Source organism: Psammomys obesus, unplaced genomic scaffold (assembly GCF_907164565.1).
Source record: "Psammomys obesus unplaced genomic scaffold, mPsaObe1.curated_primary_1811, whole genome shotgun sequence".
NCBI lineage: Eukaryota > Metazoa > Chordata > Mammalia > Rodentia > Muridae > Psammomys > Psammomys obesus.
The window spans coordinates 37,960,834-37,978,856 of NW_026585504.1; positions in this window are offsets into that span (position 1 = coordinate 37,960,834).

The window sequence follows — 18,023 nt, forward strand, 5'->3', positions numbered from 1 at the left end:
AAAGAAAGAAAGAAAGAAAGAAAGAAAGAAAGAAAGAAAGAAAGAAAAACTAGCAAGCAGGTAAGAGAATTAAAAACACAGCGAGTGCCCTCAAGAGGAGTTAGGTTTACCATTCCAGCAAAGGTCACTATTTTTTATCCCATAATATAAAAATACCTGCACTGGGAAAGAAAAATCAGAAGCTTATCCATATAGAAGGTCTAGATGATCCATTTAATCTGGAATCCCAGTTGACTGTCTCAGCTTCCTTGGTCAGTTCCTGATAAATGGCTATCAGTGCCTGATAAGATGAAGTTATCTTCTGTGGCCTGGCAAGAGGCCAGAGAGGAGCACAATGCTGCCAGTCCTGATGAGACCTGATAAACTAAGGTCAGATGGAATGGGAGGAGGACCTCACCTATCAGTGGACCTGGAGAGGGGCATGGGAGAAGATAAGGGATGGAGGATGGGTTTGGAAGGAAATGAGGGAGGGGCCTACAGCTGGTATACAAAGTGATTAAACAGTAATTAATATAAATAATAAAAGTTTAATTCAAAAAAAGATGAAGTTATCTTTCTACTGTTATGCTTCCCTTAATGTAGAAGCCTCAGCCAAGCCTCACTCAATTCCACCTACAATTCTTTTTGTGGTGAACTCTAGCTAGCTTCCTGAATTGAATTCTTTAATGTATTTCTTCTCAAATAATGTTGCTGTTGTGTTTTTTTTTATCTCATACTTGCTACTTTATCTTTTACTTTTTCCCATTTTATACTTGATAAAGTCCCTCACTCAAAGCCCAAAGCATAACAGTTGTAGGGCATTCTCTGGATCAGACAAAACATTGTACCATTACCTCTACCAGGAATTGAGATGGTCCCACTGCTGTGGTTTCTCTGTCACAATGGAATGATATCTTTGAAACAGTGTCCTGTAGGTTACTTCCTTCATGTAGTTCATCAATGTAGTGAGGAAGGTAATTATTTAATAAAGAAATTGTTACCAAGAAGTAGAGTAGTTACTCTGATAAAACTGATCATGTTATTCTTGGGTCTTCAGATAAGGCATTGATCAGAATGTAAAATAATTTAGAGCTGAGTCCTGGAGGTTATGACAACTTTTAAAATACTTCTAAATTTTTGTTTTTAAAATAGTATACCATTTCTAATTTTTATGCATTTGTAAGGTCATTTAAGCAAAGACATTATGATTTTTTTCCTTTAATTTGTCAAAATTACTTAGTATTTTTGACATTTATGTAATGTAATTACAGTATTTAATAGTTTTACAAAAATGATCTATCTATCTATGTACCCAAAATTTACTTGTTGTAATGAAATTTTATGTACAATGAGAAAGGAAATTCAGTTTATGTCTTTGTCTTTCTCACTGCCATGATCTGCATTTTTTTTGTTTGTTTATTAAGAATACACAGCCAACCCATCCTAGCTGGCTCACATGAGTAGAGAAATAAACAGCACTGGGATGGTCAATAACAGAGATTTGGATCAGTCAACTTTCTGAGTCATTCACACTTTTTAAGAATCTAAAGTTATTCTGTGAAGGTTGGGTAGGAATTGATATAGAATATCAATATTTTTCCACAGACACTCCCAGATCCTATTCACATACACTTGCCTCAGATCATATTGCAGAAAAATTTTAATCCATCAACATGGCAACTTCAGAAAGGTAACACATCCAAAGTCCTAGGTCTGTGTGATCCGGCTGTAATACAGACATGCCTTTAGTATACACATATAATCCTTCTGGTTAGAATATACACACTTAATCTCTCTCTCTCTCTCTCTCTCTCTCTCTCTCTCTCTCTCTGGACTTTGATACATACCTTTAATCTCAAAGAATTATGTCTAATGGAGGGACAGCCAAAGTGATGAATCAGAGAAAGTTTTGACAAAATGAGTCAGAGATGGGATATGACCAACTCTCACAAGAACAGACAGGAGAGAAATGCTACTGAAAAGCAGCAGAATAAAATGTAGAGGGCAGAAGTATGCAGTCCAGGAATACAGGAAAGTTTGTGCGGAAAGCACAGTTTGATACAGTTCAGCTGGGTTCATCCAGTTCAGTACCTGTAGCTCAGAGGTAGTATTTCCAAGCAGAGCAATTCAGTAAGACGTATAGAGAAGCAAGTTTGAATCAGTCAGTTTGGAGAAGAATTTTGAGCCAGAACAGTTGAGTTGAACCAGCCAGCAAGAGTTCAAAAAGACCTAGAAAGTGTGAGCTTATTTAGCAGTAAGTCTCGAAGGCTGAAAACATTCTAGCCTAGATTAGCAGACAGAGGCTGGAAGCTAAAGGCTTCAAGGTCTAGGCATGCAGAAAGTTAGATTTTAAAGAGGCTAGAAGCTTCCAGGCACCTAGACCTAGAGATAGTTAGATATAAATGCTATGGTCTCAGCCCAAGCCATGTATTTGTAAAGCTCACATCTAGCTCTAATCTCCTTCCTCACTGAGAAAATTAAAAACAACAGTTATGTAATATTGTGAAAATGGCTACACAATTGGAAGAGGTAAAAAGATTCTGTGCAATTCTCATCAAAATTTCTACAGTATTCTTCACAGAACTTGGGAAAAAAATCTTAAAACTTTTATGGAAACATACAAAAATCTCTCCAAATACTCAATGTAATCTTGGCAGAAAATGCAATACTGAAGTTATAATACCTAATCTCAAATTATACTATACAGTTTCAAGGACAAACACACCAAGGAACTGGCACGAAAATGTAAAACTAGAAATAAGCCCAATTATATCAACCAAACTTTTGACAAAGGTTTGGAAAATGTACAGAGCAAAGGACTTCATCTTATGCAAATGATGTTCTGAAAAGTTGACATACATACAGAAAACTTAAATTAGATCCATATATCTTACCTTAAAAGTAATCAATTCAAAATATATCAAATAATTCAATGTGCAAATTGAAACACTGAAATTGTTTGAAGAAATTAAAAATAAAAACTTAAAAATAGGCCATGGCTTTTTGTAAAAAGACTCAGCATAGAAAATAACACAGGAAACTACATATTTGTACATCATTACATGAAGTTCAAAAGCTTCTGTGTAGTAGAGCTGAATGACAATCTATAGAATGACAGAAAACCCTTGTCAGGTAAATAATTAGTTAAATGTACACAAAACTGTGAAAATTAAAGACAAAAATTATTTTCTAATCAATTAATAGCATGATGAACTACATAGACAGTTCTCAAAAAAGAGAGTTATAAATATTCGAAAAATATTTTAAAAAAGAATTCTTTACTTCTTAAGAAAAAGCAAATTTCAACTGCATTGTGATTCCATCACATGCTACTGTGATTCCACTTCAACTTTCTTGAAGTTAGAAGGGCTAATTTCAAGAAAACAAAGGACTCTAAATGCTGATGGATATGGGAATGAGGGATGTTATTCAGCTGATATAATTATAAACTTGTAAAAGCACTGCGGAAATCAGTATGGCGGTTTCTCAAAAAAATGAACATAATTACTAAATGATCCAGCTATTAAATTCATAGTTATGTATATTTATATTTGGGAGTATGGGTCATGAAAGTAGAAGCCATACCATGAGGAGAGAGAAGAGTTCTTAAGAGAGGGAAGATCAAAAGTGAAAAATATAGCAGTAAATGGTATGTGACATGGAAGCAGAACAGGGTTTCAGGAGTAGTGATATGAGGAAGGGGCCAAGAAAGAGGAAGCAAAGAAATAAAAGGGGAGAGTTGAAAATAAAGGCCAAGGAAATAAAACTATATTTGGAAATGCTGAAAGAATGAAGCATATCATTGCAAATTAGTAAGAATTATTTGGCATGTAATAATGCGAGAGCTAGTCTTTATTTCAAACTTGATTGAACATAGAGTAACCATACACACACACACACAAAAATCATCTCTTGATGTATTCTTTTTTCTTTATAAATTATTTATTTTTTAAATTATTTTTATTTCTATTAATTACTGTTTATTCATTTTGTATCCCCACTGTACCTTCCTCCCTCCTCCCCTCCCAATCTCACCCTCCCTCTTCTCTACCCCTGTCCCTCTCCCAGTCCACTGATAAGGGAGGTACTCCTCCCTTTTCCTCTGATCCTAGTCTATCAGGACTCATCAGGAATGGCTGCATTGTCTTCTGTGGCCTGGTAAGGCTGCGCCCCCACAGGGGGAGGTCATAAAAGAGCAGGCCAATCAGTTTATGTCAGAGACAGTCCGTGTCTCCATTACTATGGAGGCCACTTGGACACTGAACTGCCATAGGCTACCTTCGTGCAGGGGTTCTAGGCCATCTCCAGGAGTGGTACTGGGCTAGAATATCAGTTTCAGAAAAGACCCCTGTGCCCAGACTGTTTGGATCTGTTGCTGTCCTTGTGGAGCTCTTGTCCTCTCCAGGTCTTCTTCCCCTTCTTCCATAAGATTTTCTACACTCTGCCTAAAGGTTGGCTATGAATCTCAGCAATGCCTCGATAGGGTAAAGGCTTTCAGAGTCCCTCTGTGGTAGGCTCTTGTCCTGTTCCCTGTTTTCTCCCTCCTCAGATATCCATCCTCTTTTCCTTTCTGAATGAGGATTGAGCATCTTAGCCAGAGTCCTCCTTCTTGCTTAACTTCCCTAGGTGTACAGATTTTAGTATGTTTATCCTCTATTATATGTCTAATATCCACTTATGAGTGAGTATATACTCTGTGTGTCTTTCTGTTTCTGGGATACCTCACTCAGGATGATCTTTTCCAGTTCCCACAATTTGCATGCAAATTTCATGATTTCCTTGTTTTTTTATTGCTGAGTAATATTTAATTGTGTAGAGCTAAACAGAATTCTCAATAGAGGAATACAGAATGGCAGAGAAACACTTAAAGAAATTTTCAACGCTCTTAGTCATAAGAGAATTGCAAATCAAAACGACCCTGAGATTTTACTTTATACCCATCAGAATGGCTAAGATCAAAAACTCAAGTGTCAACACATGCTGGAGAGAATGTGGAAAAAGGGGAACCCTCCTCTACTGCTGGTGGGAATGTAAAATTATACAAACACTTTGGAAATCAATCTGGCCCTGTCTCAGACAATTAGGAATAATGCTTCCTCAAGATCCAGCTATACCACTCCTAGGCATATATCCAAAAGAAGCTCAAGTATACAACAATGACATTTGCTCAACCATATTTGTAGCAGCTTTATTTGTAATAGCCAGAAGCTGGAAAAAGCCCAGAGGCCCCTCAGTTGAGGAATGGATACAGAATTTATGTTACACCTTGATGTGTTCTTGAGGGTGTTTCCAGAAGTTTTAACTAGGCACTTGTTGGGTGACTGAGATAATCTAAGACATTTCCTGAACTTGATAGATAAAGAAGGAACATAGCTCCTTCTTAAAACCATGAACCTGCTTGGAAATGCCAGTAATAGCCTGGGGCCAGGAGCTTAGAGTTGGAGATCGGTCCTATGGCTTTGGATGCTGAGGACTCAACTTTTCTTTTTTTCTTTTTTTTTAATTTTTATTTTTTTAATATTAGTTGCAGCTTGTTAATTTTGTATCCTTGCTGTATCCTACTCCTTCTTTCCCTACCAATTCCACCTTTCCACCCTCATCTCCTCCCTGCCCCTCTCCAAGTCCACTGATAGGGGAGAACCTCCTCCCCTTCCATCTGATACTGGTTTATCAGGTGTCTTCAGGACTGGCTACAAAGTCCTCCTCTGTGGCCTTGCAGGGCTGCTCCTCTCTGGGGGGTGGGGGATGTCAAAGAGCCTGCCATCGAGTTCATGTCAGAAACAGTCCCTGTTCCCCTTATTAGGGTATCCCCTTGGATACTGAGCTACCAAGGGCTACATCTGAGCAGAGGCTCAACTCTTCCCATCTTATGGGGCTGTGGTTACCAGTTCGAAGGCCACTGTTTATGCTCTTGAGATACCTCACATTCCATCTGTACAACACTGCTTGCTTACCATCTTTCTGACTTCATCCCATTTGTAGGATAATTTCTGCTGACTTTATCCCATTTCTTTACTAGAAACAGCATACGAGATGCAGTACTTCTTAATAAACTTGTATGAGATATCAACTTGTGCAAAACCTCATGATCCTAAACTTTTTTTTAAAATTTTCTCTATCTTCTTTCCTTTTATCTTCTCATCTTCTAGCTTCCTCCCACTTAAGACCCTGCCAGTGGAAAAAGGCAAGCTGGTCCATGTAAGGCAAAGAGGTCTTTCTATGCTTTGTAGGAAATACTGTAGGAAGTACATTATTACATGATGTGGTCTTATGCTTAATTAAAAGGAAAAAGCAAACTAAAATTATTTATTTTAGTCTTTTCGGTTCATGCATGTGGATGCATTGTTTCTGTTCTGCCTCATGTTTCTGTTCCTATGTCTTTCCCACTATGGACTGTGTCTTCCAACTGGGAGCTAATATAAATGCTTTTGCCTGACGTTCCTTTTGTCTGACATCTTGTTATGGCCTAACAGGGAAAAATAACTAATACAGAGATTTAATAATAATCCTGGACAAGATTATAAAGGTACATTTTGTTTTATCTTGTGGTGTTAATTAATTACATTCTTGAAGGAAATCAAAATATCAGATCTTTGACAGCATATTCACAAAGCCCTGTTTAAAGACATTTTATCTATCTATCTATCTATCTATCTATCTATCTATCTATCTATCTACCTACCTATCTATCTATCTGTATCTATCTATCTATGGTGTGTGTGTATGTGTGTGTGTGAGAGAGAGTTAGATAAAGAGACTTTATATGAGAATAAGGAGGGTTGTCTCTAGAAATTTTTAATTTTTTTAAAAATCTGCTCCAATAAGCATTTTATTTTTCTTGTTTTATTCCTCAATTATAAGTCATCAGTAATTTGATTTTGAGACTTTGTCCAATTATGTATTATTTTTCAGTTCCCTTTGGTTATCTTCACATTGCTGTATTCAGAGTAGATGCACAATGAAACTGCTGCATGCTGTTTCTGCATGCTGAGGCTGTGAGATGGCTCAGTGGGTGAAAATGCTTGGACTGCTAGCCTGTTGTTCTAATTCCTTAACCCCCAGAGGAAGGCAGAGTTTGACTCCCTGAGGTTGTCTTCTGAAATCCATATGCGTGCTGCAGTATGCAGGCCTGCACATATATACAAACATCACAAACACACACACACACACACACACACAAACACAAACACACACTAATAATAAATAAATAAATAAATAAATAAATAAATAGATAGATAGATAGATAGATAAATAAATAAATAAATAAATAAATAAATAAATAAATAAATAAATAAATCTTTAAAAGATAAGAATATCTTAGGTGCTTTAAAATGCTTCAAAATTGCCTTATGAAGCAAATCTGTTTGAGACTTTATTTTTTTCCCAAAATATTAACACATCCATGTTTTTCCAAATGTGCTTTATCTAGTCTCATTTCTGCCCATCAAATGCTCTCCTGTGTTACATATACATTTATGGCTTTTGGAACTGTCGCCGTTTCTCCCTAATAGCTTTCTATTGATTGGACTCTGATCTTCCTGGGGCAGAGTAGAAGAGACGAAAAAGAGAAAGAAAATGCTTGAGATGAGAGGTGGTATGTCACAAGTAATATTGACTGAGAACGAACAGAAAGATTTTTCCTTGCCTTCTGAAATTGACTCAGATTTACTTTGGAAGTCGTTTTCAGCAGGAAATAGATTACAAATTCAGAGTTTTCTCAAGGGACTGCCACCTTTTTCTTCTTTGTGCTTTTCAGGGAATCACAAAAGGTGGGTGGGACCGTGAAACAGAAACTGCTTTCTTAAGTGGGTGGATGAGTCAGACAGAAACCTCCTTCAGGGAAGTGCCCAGCGCCAAACGATTGAGGCTTACTGAAGTGGAGTGAATTTCACCTTAGAGCACTCAGAAGTACCAAAGAGGAATGGCTCCCTGAATACACCGCCTTAGCACAGGAGCCAGCCCAGTGTGTGTGAGCTCAGGTGAAAGAGGTTAAAACCTAGGGAAGGGCTAGCAGGAAAAAAAATACACACACACACACACACACACACACACACACACACACACACACACTTGAAGCAAACAGTCTGGGTCAGCAAAAACCTGCATGGGATGCATTTCAGTTGACAGGAAATTAGGTCTAAAATGGACAGCGGTCTCAAATTATTTCTGAACTCTTCTCACTTTCCTGAAATACATTTTTATTTGTGAAAAAGATAGGATTGAGCCATGTCACCCAAATCTGGAGGAAGAAATACATCCCAAAGCAACACACCAGCAGTAAGCAGACTGTGGCATTCTTCTTTTCAACAACCAGGGTCTTTTGATAGAACTTCAGTCCCTACTACCCTTGACCACTTATTCATCAGTAAAAGGCACCGATCCCTAGTCGGAACCAAGCAACGTGGGTGTTTGTATGGTGTGGTATTGATGAAAAATTACTCAAATTTCCCTCTTTTGAAATGCAGGAGTGAACGATTTATTATTTTTCTTAACAAGCTGATGCCAAAACAATAGTGAGTATAAGAACGAAGCAAACGCTGAGATGAGTGTACACATAGTCTCACATAGGGAAATGGATAACTGCTTGCAGTCAGCTGACAATTCTAATCACAGAAGAAGACTAATTAACATGCAATATACTACAGTGCAAACGTACCCAAAGCCCTTTTTTCTTACATACCATATCTATAACCATACAGACTATAAAACAAGGATTGAATTTTTGTTTCATTGTGAGACATTAAAATATTTTACGGTAGATTTTCTGAAAATACACTAGCGTCCATCAGTTTGCTCTTAAATTCAAGAGTTGATCTGAAGAAGGTGAAACCAATCCTGTCATGTTTAGTTTGGTTAAAGGTATAAAAATGCACAATGGCCTGTGCGTCTTTATTTATAGTGGAAGACTCTTGAGCTTTCCTTTTTTCCATGGGAGCATGTTTATTGGTTTTGTCTTTCTCTAGCCTATGTTTAGGTAGGCATGATGGTGAGGAATCCTGGGATGTAGCTTATGACGTTTCTAGATGACACACTGTCACCACCAACTTCTTGTTTCTCTTGCTCTTACAGTCATTGCTACCCTTCTTCTATAATGATCCCTGAGCCTTAGGTACAGGAGTTATATTGCAGCTGGATTAGTTGCATTTGAGCTCCTCGATTCTCCATTTTCACCAGTTGTTTTCTGTAATGGTCTCCATCTGTTGCAAAGAAAAGTTACCTTGGTGAGGAGTGATGACTGCACTGATTTGTGTACATAAGGATGAATATTTTGAAGGGCATTTATGATGTCATTAGGGATGATGCTGTTTTAGTAATTCGGTGGTTGTAGGTTCTCCAAGATCTGTGATGTTATCAGTCCTGGGTATTTGGCTAAGTTTCCAGTTCCAGGCATTCTTTCCCAGAAAAAAAAAAAAACTATTTCAGTTGGTTATCAACACCAATGGTGATTCATGAAAACATACATATAAGTAATATTACGCAGACTAAGTATATTATGCTTATATACTTAGGAATTCTGATGGCTATTCTTTGTTGTCAACTTGACTACATACAGACTTAAATAAAACCCAAGCTTTTGAGACTCATAGCTAAACTTTGGGCAGAGTTCAAGGAACCTTATGAAAGAAGGAGGAGATAGAAATACCTGGAAGGGACAAAAGCTCTACAAGGAGACACACACACACACAAACACACACACACAAAAAAAAAAAAAAACTGGGCCCAGGGGAGCCTGCAGAGAGTGATACTTAAGCCGAAGACCATGCATGGAGAGGATCACCTGCTCAGATGAAGCTCATAGGCTTCTAATTGGTTCCCCAGTAAGGAGATCAAGAGCTGTCTCTGACATGAACTCAGTGGCTGGCTCATTGATCATCTCCCCCTGATGGAGGAGCAGCCTTACCAGGCCACAGAGGAAGATGATGCAGCCAGGCCTGATGAGACCTGATAGACTAGGGTCAGATAGAAGGGGAAGAGGTCCTCCCCATCCCCTATCAGTGGACTAGCAGAGGAACATAGGGGGAGAAGAGGAAAGATGAGTGAGACTGGGAGGAAATGGGGGGGAGGGTTGTCTACAACCAGGATACAAAGTGAATAAATTGTTATAAGTAATAAATAAGTAAATAAATAAATAAAAATAGTAATCTGAAAGGCTTAAACTGGGTTCTGCTCCTGTGTTGTGTCTGCTTGTAGGTAGACTGTGTTGATAGTGTGTTTACATGTGGTATGGGAAGGGAAGTCTCACAGTGTCTTACAGACCATTTCTCCACTTAATTATAAACATTTGTTTGTTTAGGTTTCTCTCTACTAGACAAACCTTTCACACCCAGTGCATCTCTGCATTGATGGACATTTCTTGTTTGTTTGTTTCTTCAACTGTTTATGTAGACACTTTTTTAGCTCTCTCCAGGTATGTTTCACTTCGCTAATGTCACCAAGAGCTGTCAGTATTCTGTAGGCAAACACCATCTGGTAAGAGCGTTTTTGGTTTTTGTTTGTTTGTTTTGTTTTGTTTTTTTCTATGGCTCAATTTTTCATAATAAATGTGTTATTATTGAATCATGGTAATAGATTGAAATCCTACATGCAAATGGATTCTTCATGTTCTTTACCTATCATGTCCTACGATACACAAAGCAGGATACATTCAAGTTGCTTCATTCAAGTTGAAATTTAGAAGCTGGCCCCCACCTATGGAAAACTGCATATTTGCTATTCAGAAACAATCTTGACTGCAATAAAACTAATACTTATAATTTGTGATCAAAGATGAAGTCAAAGTGAATTCCAAAGAACAAAATGTTAGTGAAGGTATCCAGCAGTTTTCAAAACTAGTTCTAGAAAAGATTTTAGAAATGTATGTTTTCCCATCATAGTTGATATCCTCACTCTGCTTGTCCACAAAAGCCAGCTGTGGGCTGTGTGTGTGTTTGTATGAGTGCATAGGAAAATATATAGTGTGTGTATATATGTACACTCTATGTTTAAACAGCTCTGTGATAGGGTTTTGTCAGCACACACGTTTACATTTTAAAAATATAAACATTTCAACACTGCTTACAATGCAAGTTCATTTGACATTCATGTGTGTTGGGTGTGCCTAACATGTGCAATCCCACTGCAAGTCACAGGCATGGTGTAAGTTCATAATATCCTATCGTTACAAATTAGAACCTGAATTGTATAAATAAGCAAATTTGTTATTGACAAAGCACAGGTGTATCAAGCTTTTGACTCCTCTTATGTAGTAGAGGTTAAAAACTTCCTTTATTTCTTTGTGTTCTGGGAAGAAAATTACTATACAATACCCTGTGTGAGTTTAATAAGACTAGTGATGGGGGCTGTTTTGGGATATGACAAGGCCAGGAATAACTTCTTTAGTTTCCATTCTTTACCGTGCAATGCTTAGTTAAAACATTCCCTTTCATCAATCTAAGCAAACTCTCATTAAATACATACGGCTTAAGGATCACTTTTCCTGAATGTTCCTGACCTTTATTCAATACTTCTACTCTTACTTTCCATGATGTAACATATTTCATCAGACTTGGCTTCATTTAAGATTTGGTCTTCTGGTTTAGTCAATGTTTTCAATCAAAAGAGTTGATTTGTACAACTATTGCCTACCACAGTAGAGAATTCACTAGATGGAAAATAGGCGTAGAAACCTAATATATGTACCTTTAAAACATCAAATATGCACTACCAATTTCCACCATCTTCTGTCCCAATATCTGCAACATTTTCTTCAGTCTGAAATATCAGTGAAGCCACCTGTAAATGAAAATGGCTGTAATCACTAGGATTTATGATAAATTCAGGGCTGGGTGGTGACAAATACAAAAAGATTTCTGGATTCAAGTGGGACACATCCCAGAGTGCACCTGTCTCTAAGTATGAATCAACAAAACAGCAGCTCAAGTCACTTGAAGAAAAACCTAGCCAACTTTTTATAACACCTTATATTAAGTCCGGAAGGAATAATTATAAAGGAAAATGGAATGAAGCCAACCCTTTTATTTTATTTTTTTTTTCTGAGACAAACTCAATACAATTTACCATTTCAAAAATAATTAAAGTAAGAAACATTTAAAATATGCCAAATTACTAAACAGGGTAGATTTTCAATTTCTGCTTGTAGTAACATTAAGTATTCTCTTAAGCATCTGAAAAAATAAGGAAAAGAGAAAATGGATCACAGAAGGAACAAGGGAGGAGTGCAGGCATTTTGTATTACTGCATTAAGTAGTACCTTTCCTCTCTTACTGTGTAAGAGAGAAAAGATCTAAGTCCGTTTAGCTTCAGCTCAAAGCACACACTGCAGTGCTTCGGTAATTCCTGCATCTTCAGATCAACAATTCTCCCATTAAGTAATCATTCCATTGAATATTTCATCAGAACCTTACTTGCTTTCCCCATTTGTCTTGTCTAGATTCAATTACAGTTGCTATCATTCTTTTATGGGTAGTTGCATGTGACTTTTCAATCTGCCTTGAATTTTTCTTCTGTAAAATTGACACGTTTTATGAGAAATTCTCAGAATATTACTTATGGCAAGGACAGAAATTCTCTTTATTTTCCTCCTCATCATTGAAGTAAAAATGATTTTCATTAGTATCAACTGTTGTTAGGAAGAGGTTTCTGAGATGTCAGTTGTGATATTTTCATGTCTATTTGCTAACCTGATATGTGATTCAGCACTCAGTCACTGAATCAAATCATTTAATTCCTATGTATGCACTGACTGACTGAACTATTACAGTTTTGTTGTATATGGTAATTAATTCTGGTGAGCTGGATTTAGGTGAACAGTGTTGGGCCAAGCCTGCTTGGAGTCCAACATGAGCTTTTTATTTTTGCCATATTTAAGCATCGTGCAATTGTGTAAAAAAAAAAAAAAAAAAAAAAAAAAGATTTTTAAATAAAAATTAGCTCCTCTCCTCTAATACAAGAAAGCTTAAGAAATGTTCATGACAAAACGCTTTACAAAATACATACAATTTCATCTATAAGATGAGTTTTTGTTGACTTAGAAACAATGCTCAAGATAAAGGTCTAGGAGAATGACTGAGGTAAAAATAATCCTTGTTACAGTTTGACCTGGATGTAAAATAACATAGAAGTCACTTAGGCTACTATAAAGTACAAATGGCATCTCTCACAAGGATAAGAGTTAAGGCCCAGAAGTATTCAAGGTTGTAGGAAAAAGGGGTCTGGGACCCTGGACGGGGCAGGTGCAGCCTTGACAGGCCACAGAGGAAGACAAAGCAACCAGTCCTGATAGGCTAGGGTCAGAAAGAAGGGGAGGAGGACCTCCCCTATCAGTGAACTACGGGAGGGGCATAGGGGGAGAAGAGGGAGGAAGGGTGGGATTGGGAAGAGACAAGGAAGGAGGCAACAGACAGAATAAAAATTGAATAAATTGTAATAAATAATAATAATTATAAAAAGCATAAAAAAGTAAAACATAAATTTCGGGAGATATGGGTGTATCCTGGTTAATCAACAGCAAAGGATTACGAGGGTGAGTCACTACAATCATTCCCAAAATTCCAAGAGAAGAACAGGCTAAAAATGTAGACCAGTATTTATCACCCTGCACAAAATTGAAGTCCAAGTGAATAAAAGCAGAGACTCTGAACTTATTAGAAGACAAATTGAGTAAAAGTCTGGAAATCATTGGCATAGGGGACAATTTCCTAAACAGAACATCAACACAGGCTCTGAGATCAACAATTAATAAATGGGATCTCATAAAACTGAAAGCCTCTGTAAGGCAAAGGACACTGTAAATAGAACAAAGCAGCAGCCTACAGATTGGGAAAAGATCTTCACCAAACCTACATCAGACAGAGTGCTAATATCTAAAATATAAAAAGAACTTAATAAATTAAACATCAGCAAATCAAATAATCCAATTAAAAATGCAGTACAGAGCTAACCCAGAATTTACAACAGAGGAAATTTTGAATGGCTGAGAAACAATTAAAGAAATTCTCAATGTCCTTAGCCATTAGAAAAATGCAAATCATTCTGAGTGAAGTATCCCAGAAGGAGAAAGACAAACTTGGTATATACTCGCTTATATAGACCTACAAGATATGATTAACATAATGAAATCTACACACCTAAAGAAGATAATCAAGAAAGTAGACACAGGCGAAGGTGATTAATCCTCATTTAGAAAGACAAATGGGATGTGCATTGAACTTATGACAGGAGTCTACCACAAAAGGCATCTGAAAGACTCTACCTAGCAGTGTTTCAAAGCAGACACTAAGACTCATAACCAATCCCTCGGCAGAGTGCAGGGAATCATATGAAAGAAGGGAAGTTAGTATGATATGGAAAGGATAGGAGCTCTACGAGGACCAAATATATCTGGGCACAGGGTCTTTTCTGAGACTGACACTCAACCAAGGACCATCTATGGATATAACCTAGAACTTCTGCTCGGATGTGGCCCGTGGTAGCTCAGTAACCAAGTAGTTTTCCAAAGTAAGGGGAACACGCACTATTTCTAAATGGATCTCCGGGGGGAGGGTGGTGGGCCCCCCCCCCCCCCGGGGAGGAGCAGTCTGTTAGGCCACAGAGAAGGACTTTGCAGCCAGCCCTGAAGATACCTGATAAAACAGGGTCAGATGAAAGGGGAGGAGGTCCTCCTCTATCAGTGGACTTGGAAAGGGGCAGGGAGGAGACCAGGGAGGGAGTGTGGGGTTGGGGAGGGAATGAGGGAGCGGGATACAGCTGGGACACAGAGTTAACAAAATGTAACTAAAAAGAAAAAAAAAAAAGAGTAGCATCGATCTCATTAATGTAATTTACAAGGATATTTGGCCCATTCTATTGTTGTAAAGCCCTTTTAAAAAAGTTCTTATTCAATAAAGCTGTTATTCCTTTGAAGCAAAAAAAAAAAAAAAAAAAAAAAAAAAGAAAAATGCAAATCAAAATGACTCCAAGATTCCATCTTACAAAGGCGGCGAGAAAGGCTAAGATCAAAAACTCAAGTGACAACAAATGCTGGTGAGGATGTGGAGAAAGGGAAACCCCACTCCACTGCTGGTGGGAATGTAAAACTGTACAACCACTCTGGAAATCAATCTGGTGCTTTTTCAAAAAAATGGGAACAGCTCTACCTCAAGACCCACCTATATCACTCCTGGGCATATACCTAAAAGATTCCCCATACTACAACAAGGACATTTGCTCAATTATGTTCATAATGGCTTTATTCATGATAGCCAGAAACTGGAAACATCCTAGTGCTCCTCGTCAGAAGACTGGATACTGAAATTGTGGTACATTTAAACAATGGAATACCACTCAGCTATTAAAAACAAAGAAATCATGAAATTCATAGGCAGATGGATAGAGCTACAAAAGATCATCTTAAGTGAGGTAACCCAGACCCAGAAACACACACATGGTGTGTACTCATTTATAATCAGATATTAGACTATAGTACAGGATAATCATACTATAATCCACAGACACAAAGAAACTAAGTAACAAGGAGGGCCCATGGGAGGGTGCCAGAAGATCAATAGGATGGAGAGATAGAATAGACAACAGAGATGGCTAAAGAGAGGGAACTTGGCAGGAGATGGAATGTGGAGTGAAACAAGAGTGGGCATCAAATGTGGGGAGAACAGGGGTGGGAGTTGAGAGGACTGGGAACAAAAATGGAAACTGAAGAGAAGCACCTTTTTGTCAAGCTGGAGACCTGAGACAGGGTAAACTCTTGGGAGGGCATGGGTTTGACTCTAGCTGAGCCTCCTAACAGGGGTGGGACATGAAGACTGAAGTGACCACCTCCTAGCCAGGCAGGACTAGTGTAAGGAAGAGAACAAAAACTCACCAACAAATTCTGTGATTCAAAACTTACACTGCCTACAAGAAGTGCAGGGACAAAAAGGGAAAAAAAATATTGAAATATTGATGGAAAGTCTAACCAATGATCGGCCCAATCAGAGATCCACCCCATGGTAGAGAGCCAGCACCTGGCACTCACTAATAATAATATTCTCTTATGCTTGCAGAGCCTCTGTGAGGCTTCAGCCAGCAGTCATTTTGAACAGATGCTATCATATCCAGCCAAGCATGGTACAGAGTTCCGGGGGTCCAGTGGAAGTGTTGGGGAAAGATAGAAGGACCTGAATGGGACAGGAACCCACAAGAAGACCAACAGAGGCAACTAACCCAGTCCCATGGGGACCTTCAAGGAGTGAGACATTAGCTAAGGAGCATGCATGATCTGGATCTAGGCCCCCTATACACAATACCCAATGGGTGGTCTTCATATGGGTGCTTGGTAGTGGAAGGAGGGTGGGCTGTTTCTAACATGGACTCTATTGCCTGTTTTTGCATCACTCCCCCTGGCAATGTTGCATTGCCTGGCCTCAGGGGATGAAGATATGCCAAGTCCTGATGTGACTGCATATGCTGGGGTGGGTTGATAAGTGGGGAATGGGACCTCCCCTTTTCTGATGAGAAAGGGAGAGAAGAAAGGGGATGAGTGGGAAGAGAGGAGGGAGGGGGCACCTTTGGGGTGTAAAGTAAATAAAAAAGAAAAAAAAAACACATGTGGGTCACCCATTAAGGGGAACAGGTAACTGTCTCTTACAAGGACTCTCTTAAATTCTTTTGGATCACTTCCTGCTAGCGGGGCTGCCTGGTCAGGCCATGCTGGTAGAGGATGTGTTCAGTCCTGATAAGTCTTGATATGCTGGGATGGGCAGGTGAGGGTGGTCCGAGTTTCTGAATGGAAGTAGAAGGGGGATACTGGGGAGAGGGAAAGTAGGTGCAACCAGGAGGAGAAGAGAGAGGGGCTACAACTGGGATGCAAAGTGAATAAACAAACAAACAAACAAATATGCTAAATAAATAGAAAGAAAAAACAAACATACAGAAAAACCTTTTCTTTGGAGGATGCCTATGAGTTTAACTTTCTTGTTTTCTTCAGTGATTAGCTGTGTGCACAGGCACTTTTTGCCTCTAGAGATTCCTCTTAGAGAAAGCACTTTAAAAGGCAAACAAAAGTTAAATAAAACACAATGATGTTAGTTCATTACTTAGATTTTTTTTTTCTATTCAGGCTTGTAAAATAATAGTCTTAAAAAGGGTTGAGAAATTTTAGAAAATTGTTTAATATTTATTTTACAAAAATAATTTTAAATACTTGGCCCAAGATGGTACATTACATCTCGGGGTATAATTTCCTTGAGATCAGGAAAAGTACATTTGTGTCTGTATGTGTGTGTGTGCGCGCGCGCGTGTGTGTGTGTGTGTGTGTGTGTGTCTGTGTGTCTGTGTGTATGTGCTTGCAGCTATACTTGTACATGTGTGTATATGCACATGGAGGTCAGAGGTTGATGTCAAATGTTCTTGTCTTTGCTCTCCACCTTATTTTCTGAGATACAGCATTTCATTGAACCTGGGACCCACTGATTTGGCTAGACTGTCCTTACCACTGTCTGGGATTATAGGTGCACGCTGAGATCTGAAATCAGTTCTTCAAACATTCAGCACTATAACTTTACAACTTGAGCCATCTCCCCTGTCCTAGAAGTTTGCTTTTTTTTTTTTTTTTTTTTTTTTTGCCTACATGGTTCTAAATCCTAGAGAGATATCTTGTAAGTAACAGGAACTTGGTGCACAGTTGCTGAATACATGAATCCATTAGTTTCTTCCTTTTCAGGACTGGGCCAGGCTACCATCCATTCATTCTAAATAGCTGTTATCTAGTCATGCTTTCATATTGCTTCACAAAGGACCTTAAATTTGAATCTTCCTTAAATGTGAATCTTCATAGCTAAGTAATACAGTCTATTTAATGGGGCCTGTAAACATCACAGAATATAAGTCTTTGTATCTAATATTTCTTCTTCTCTACTGCAAGTATATAACACCTGTAGACATAGTCAAATTTCATCTGTTATTCCTATTTTTTCTAGATTTCTAAAGCACATTAGTATATTATTGTCGCGCGCGGCCTTTGGAGATAAGGACGACGCAACAACCGAGGATTTCTTTAGCAGCAAGTTTAT